The 6519-nt window shown below is 40.0% G+C and overlaps 1 non-coding gene across 1 annotated transcript; it reads left to right on the top strand.

Moving 5' to 3' along the window:
- Window positions 1-2518: 2518 nt before the first annotated feature.
- Window positions 2519-2592, top strand: TRNAT-AGU (transfer RNA threonine (anticodon AGU)). Its single transcript has one exon. It is a non-coding gene; the product is annotated as a tRNA-Thr (tRNA).
- The last annotated feature ends 3927 nt before the right edge of the window (window positions 2593-6519 follow it).

Genomic DNA, 6519 nt, shown 5'->3' with positions numbered 1-6519 from the left:
CAAATGAGAACAGAAAATAATATGGAAATAATTCAAATGAGATGAGGGAATAATATGGAAAGAATTCAAATGAGAAACAATTAGGGAAAGGATGAAAAATCATCCTTAGCACACCTAAAGATATGTTATGAAACAAAACTGCAGAATCGATTCTAAAGAGATATAGATGAGAGACATGAACTGTAGATCGAGAAAGTCAAAGAAGAAGAATGTAAAGACCAAATAGAGAAATTCAGAAGCATATATAGCTAGGTTGGGTTGGACAGACCAATTTATGCAAGCCTTGAGCTGAAGATCCTATCTGAGATGGCAGATTGCTAGCCTGAGCAACGAAACTAAGAACAGACTCCACAGATTGATTAGAAAGCCATGCCAACGCAGAAGAAAGGGGAGGAGGATATCTGGTTCTGGAGACTTCGATTAAAATGAGCTTAACAACACAAGTTTCAAGAGAGAGAATTTCGGGGGGTAAATTAAGCAGGAGCCCCCTCCAAAGTGCAAGTAGGGAAATTCTTTGCAGCACACAGGGCTGGGTGAGACAAAATGGTCGGGTATCCATCTTGACCTTCAACCACCAGTACCAAACTCAAACCGTAATACTAGTTCACCACTTGGTTCGCAGACTCAAAAGAAGAACACCAAGGGCACAATCATGATATTTAAAACTAGGTTTAGGAGAGCCTTATTCCGTTGAGACGAAGGGGTCGTTAGAGGAGACTCTTCACTTGCTCTAAAACCCTAAGAGGTTGAAGGAGAATTAATCTCCCTGCACTCATTACCACGATCCAAGACTAATAACTTTTGTCTCAATCCTCCATTGAGTCAAACTGAGTAAAGAAAGAGCCCCTATTAAAACAGACGGTATTTCTTTCTCCTACGTTGTTCCAACATGCCCAAAACATTGTGCAAAAGAATCTTTTTACAGCTTAGGAAAGCCAACACCAAAACCTTAAAAGGAAGCAAACAAAGGCTGCAACGTTCATTCCAATCGAATGTTATCTAACAGAAGCTAGCTAGGTGACCAGGGAGAGAGGGTGGCTTCCAAATTGCACACGAACTGCAACAATTAAGGTATATAAGGAGCAACCTTCTTCCCATTGCACTTAGAACCAGTCCCAGGGTAGCATTTCCTACCCACGGTTGAAGGTCTCTTGATGAGAACTAAGATGGGTGCATGTCATTCTCAAAGAGAAAGAAGCAAATTAAGAGAAAACCCAGCAGGCACTAGACGGATGTTGATTGCATGGAACAAATTAACTCTAAGACCAAAAGCCAGTGAGGCCAAAGCAAGCTTGGGGGACTGGAAAGGAACACCCATTTCAGAGGAAGGGGGAAGCACCAAAGGCAGGCGGTTGCGGGAGATAGGAAATGCAGCAATGAAGCCTGGAAAAAACCAGATAAGAAGGACCAAGATGATGCAAATACTTCTGTTCACGCTAACAATTGTTATAATGGGATTTTTGTTCAATGCATGCAGAAACCAGCTGCCTAACCCATGAAGGAGAGAGAGTCTAGGGAAAATAAAATGTAAGAGAAAAAACGATTGCAAGTAGAATCGCAAATAAATTAGCCATAAAAAAAATCATAAGATTAAATAAGGAAGCAAAAAGAAGGGACAAAATGTTGGGTTTAGTGATGAAAATCACTTTATCTTTTGTTTGAATTCAAATTTTGAATTTGGTGGGTCCCACTTAGTGTTTAACATGGGTAGGTGTTTGGTATCATTAAGAGGGCCTTGGGAGAGGTAAATGGAGTGAGAAAAAGAGAGTTTCTAGTGACTTCTAAAGTGGGTTTTGTCTAAAAACGGGATTGGGTTTGAGTTAGTCTTCTTCTTCTTGTGGTTTTGCAAGAAAAGGGTTTTCTTCACTCTTGTATTCTCTTTATTGCAACTCCATTGAAGCTTGAGATTGGATTGAAGTGTTTTCTTCAAGAGCTTAAGGTGGAAGGGTATTTTCAAGGAAGTTTGAGTGGTGGTGTGACCGGTTGAGGTAACATTGCATCACACTCAAATCTTGTACTATTTTTTAAGATTAAAATAGTGAAATCCCTCCCCGTGGATGTAGCTAATCTCGAATATTTCGGGTTAGTGAACCACGTAAAATTCTTGTGTGTTGTTTGCATTTCCCTTTTCATTCTTGTGGTGGTTTGTTGTTTATTTGCTTTGTGATTGTCTTTCAACTTATTTGCACAAGATCCTTGGTTTATGTTGTTCATTTGGGTGATATGTTTAATCATCCGGTTCCTTGGATTGGGTCTTGGCTTCTACATAAAAGAGCAATAGAAAGACAGAGAAAGAGCACTAGAGGGAAAGGAATATCAGCATTTAAGTCTTTAAGATAGCCAGCTCTTGCGTATTACGTGTGCATAAAGCACCCTCGAAAGCCAAGGCCTCAACCTTTGTGATTTGGTGCTTTTACCAACCATACGGAGTAGCCTGTCTTTTAGTCTCTAAAGGTTATGCAAAACAACGGCAACCCCTAATGATCAATACCATAACACAGAAAAGTTGTGACATCTAGCTTTCGTAGCTCAGTTGGTTAGAGCACCCGTTTAGTAAGCGGGAGGTCTTGAGTTCAACTCTCAACGAAAGCATGAGAGTTCCTTCTTCTTCTTCTTCTTTTTTTTTTTGAGGATAAAAGACAAATGATAAATCTAGTTGCTGCCCAATTTTCTTGATAGGTTTCAAATGGATGGGTCCCTTGATTATCAAATCTCTAAATTCTGTTTTAAGAGATAGTGAAGTGTGTCATATACTTGAGATAACGAATCTCCCATGCATCAACATCCCAGGTGCCAAAACCCTCCTCTGACCACCATAGCCCTAACCTAAGCAAAAGTTGTTTTCCAATGGAAGAAACTTCAACCAATCCCACATACGTGGGGAGATAGAAGATTACATATTAAATAGCGTAATGTAATGGGGAGTATGGGAAGTGGGAGCTAACCTTGGCCACAAGAAATAATTTCGCATTAAGTCACCCAACTCATCATGCTAGAGAGTGGTAGATGGAAGCGTGAACTACATCCAACAACCCCTCCTCAACCACATAAAGAATTTCTTTAGTTCACAAGTTTTGAGATAGATAAACAATTTATAGGGAATAGGAAGGGAACGCAACAATGCTTCTTCATATGCTTGCTTATGGATTCTAAAAGGGCTGTTGAGTACAGGTTATAGGATACATGCAAGCCATCCAAAGTAATGGTAATATAGATTTTTCCTTTTCCTCTGTTCTAAGGTTGAATTTTGTATTCTTTTGGGTCTACTCATTAAGTTTGAAGGATGGGTGTTAACGATTTTGTATTAGGGAAGACAAAATAGTAAAGGAAATCAGAGAAAATGAATAGGTTGGAGGAAGAGAGACTGGTTGTGTTCACTGTTGATGTTCTTGATTACCATAGCTTTTTGGTTGCTTTGAATTCTGCTTTGTTCTGCGCTATGGATAATCCAAATGGGTATTATGTAAGTTGTTTGGAAAAAGAGAAAGCCCAACATCACAGTCATCAGCTTTTTTGAATTTTCTTGTGTACTAATGTTTTGGTAGGTTTTCCTTGTCTTGGACCTATATGGACAGGATGTAATTATGGATTTGGAGGTAAGAGGAACAATCAATGTGGCAGAGGCATGTGCATAGAGAAAGACCATAGAGAAGTTGTATTCTTTTTATTTGATAGAATATAGTTTATTTATTTATAGGGAGAATCCCCTTTTACAGCCTAAACCTATTTGTTCAAACAGTAAAGGCTAGTGGAGGTGAAGGGGGGGGGGGAAGGTGATAGTTAGGAAGGCATCTTGTGAAAGGGCACTTTCCTTTGCTAGCACATCAGCTACCATATTAGCCTCACGATAAATATGTTTGAATGTGAGAGAGGCAAATAGAGTCTTAAGTTCTAGAATGTCTGAGATGATAGGGAATATATTCCACGGTGCTTCATGTGGACAGTGTTGCAATATGTAAAATAGGGTCTTATTGTTTGTTTCTACTTGAAGGTCTGACAAGTGAAAATCACGAACCCACAACAAGGTTTAATGTAGTGCCAGGGCTTCAATGGTGAGAATGTCATGAGAGTCAGTTCCTTGACCAAAGCAAAAGAGAATATTGCCCCAATGATCCCAAGCAATGCCTCCAAAACCAGCGGCTCTATGGCCCTTAAACAAGGAACAATCCACATTTAATTTGATGCAAGGGGGGAATTGGTGGTTCCCATTTAATATAGGATGAAGTGGACAATGTGGCAGGATAGTTTGTGACCCTTGACTATAAAATTGAAGACCTTTCCAAATTTGAAAAGATACATGTGCTATTGAAGGACGCTATTGAGTGTCAAAAAGACTTGTGTACATTTTCCACAAAAGCCAAAATGCTGTGAGAGTGGAAACGGGCCGTTCTGTCCGTGGGTCATCATGCCATTGGTTAAGTAAACATATGACTTTGTCCACCAGATTACCCTGCTGTTCCAAGATAGGGAAGTGTAAAGCTTCCCAGACGGCATGAGCAAGAGGACATGTGATAAACATGTGGTCTGGGGTTGCATGTTCTTCTCCACAATGGAGACAACAAATGGGACATGTGCAGCCTCGCTGTTCCAGTAAAGAAGCAATAGGAAATTTTTGATGTTGGACTTTCCAAAGGAAATGTTGTACACGAGGTAGCAGCAGTACCTTCCAAAAGCGTCTCCAAATGTTCGTCTAGGAGATAGAGGAAACGGAAGAGGTAATAACCAACCTGTATGCGAATTTAACTGAGAAAGTCCCTGAAGTGGTCCAAAGTGCCAGATCTGTCGGTCTGCGTGCTGTGTAACTGATAAGGGAATCTCCAAGATTCTTTGGACGACTTCCGGAGTCCACCATTAATGTAACAATGTTTTGTTCCATGAGTGAGAGTGTATATCAATGAATTGAGATACCTTCTTAAGGCAAGTGTAAGAGAAAAGAAAGCATCCCAAGTCTGGAGTAGCTTGAGGGATCCATGGATTGATCCAGGGGTTGATTAGTTAACCATCTCCCACTTGCCACAATAGTCCATTTTTCAGCAAATCTGTCCCCATTAAGATGGATCGCCATCTCCAAGAGTCTGTGCGTGATGGGGCCACATTAGGGAAAGAGGAATGATGACAATACTTCTTCAGCATTAATCGATCCCACAGAGAATGAGGATTCTGAACTAATTCCCATTCCTTATGAGACAGAAGAGTGAGGTTAAAAGCTAGGAGGTTGCAAAAATTCAGCACTCCTGCAGGTTTTAGGGTACAGATTGTGTGCCAATCAATGGTGTATACCTGTTGTTTGTTACCATTGGACCAGAAGAAGCTTCACATTGTTTTCTCCAATGACTGAATGACAACCAGTGGCAAACAGAAACAGGAGATAAAGTGCGAGGGGAGAGTTGCAAGGGTAGACTGAATGAGTACTTCTTTTCCTGGGGATGCCAAATATTTGGATTTCTAACCTTGCAGTCTAGCATTGACCCTGTAAAGGAGCATGTCACAATGTTTCTTCTTCAGTTTCCTGGAAAAGAGTGGAATTCCCAAATATATATATGTCGCTGACGTAGGAGAGATATGAAAATATAATGATAAATCACGCTTCATAGTTGTCGATGTGCTTGGGCTATAATGGGTTCAAGTTTTGCTCCCATTTAATTCTTGTCTAGAAATGTCACAATATTGTTTGATGACTTGTGCAAAAGTTCTGGCTTCTTGTCTAGTAGCTTGGCCAATTAAGATGAGATCATTTGCAAACTCTAAGTGTGAGAGCCTTTCACCTCCCCTGGAGAATTGGATACCCTTAAAGTTTTTTTCTTTTCGAATTGTTAATTCTAGATGAGATGTTAGCAATTTTGAACAAAGAACAAAGAGATAGGGTGACAATGGATCCCCTTGCCTGAAACCTCTAGAAGGAGTAATAGTAGTGGCTGGCAAACCATTGATCAAAGGTACATAGATGACCGTTGTGACACAAAACATGATCCAGTCAATCCATATATCCGGAAATCTAGCCCTGATCTTGGCTCTGATCCTGGCCCTGATTTTGGCCCTGATCTTGGCCCTGATCCTGGCCCTGATTTTGGCCCTGATCTTGGCCCTGATTCTGGCCCTGATCTTGGCCCTGATCCTGGCCCTAATTTTGGCCCTGATCCTGGCCCTGATTTGAATCTAAAGACTCTGGACCCTCCACCCACATGGAGAGGAATTAATTGTAATACATATCGGTGGATACTTGACACGTGTCAAATTTTAGAAACAGGATCATGTTTTGTAGAAAATTAATAAAAATAAATTATAACCTCATTACCAATGTAATAAGCATCTATTTGATTTTGGCCCTGATCCTGACCCTTAGTTTGGCTCTAATCTTAATATTAATTTGACGATGATCATGTACTACAGTACTAGATTTTTACCCTGATCTTCATACTAACATTGATATGAGTCTTGATTTTGACATTTAGTCACTTAGATCATATTAGACTATAAAATCACTTTTTATATTATTTTTAAGGTAATTTTTACTTATTC

Source organism: Hakea prostrata, chromosome 4 (assembly GCF_041222555.1).
Source record: "Hakea prostrata isolate BN-2017 chromosome 4, UWA_Hpros_2, whole genome shotgun sequence".
Taxonomy (NCBI): domain Eukaryota; kingdom Viridiplantae; phylum Streptophyta; class Magnoliopsida; order Proteales; family Proteaceae; genus Hakea; species Hakea prostrata.
This window is presented reverse-complemented; position numbering and strand designations above follow the sequence as displayed.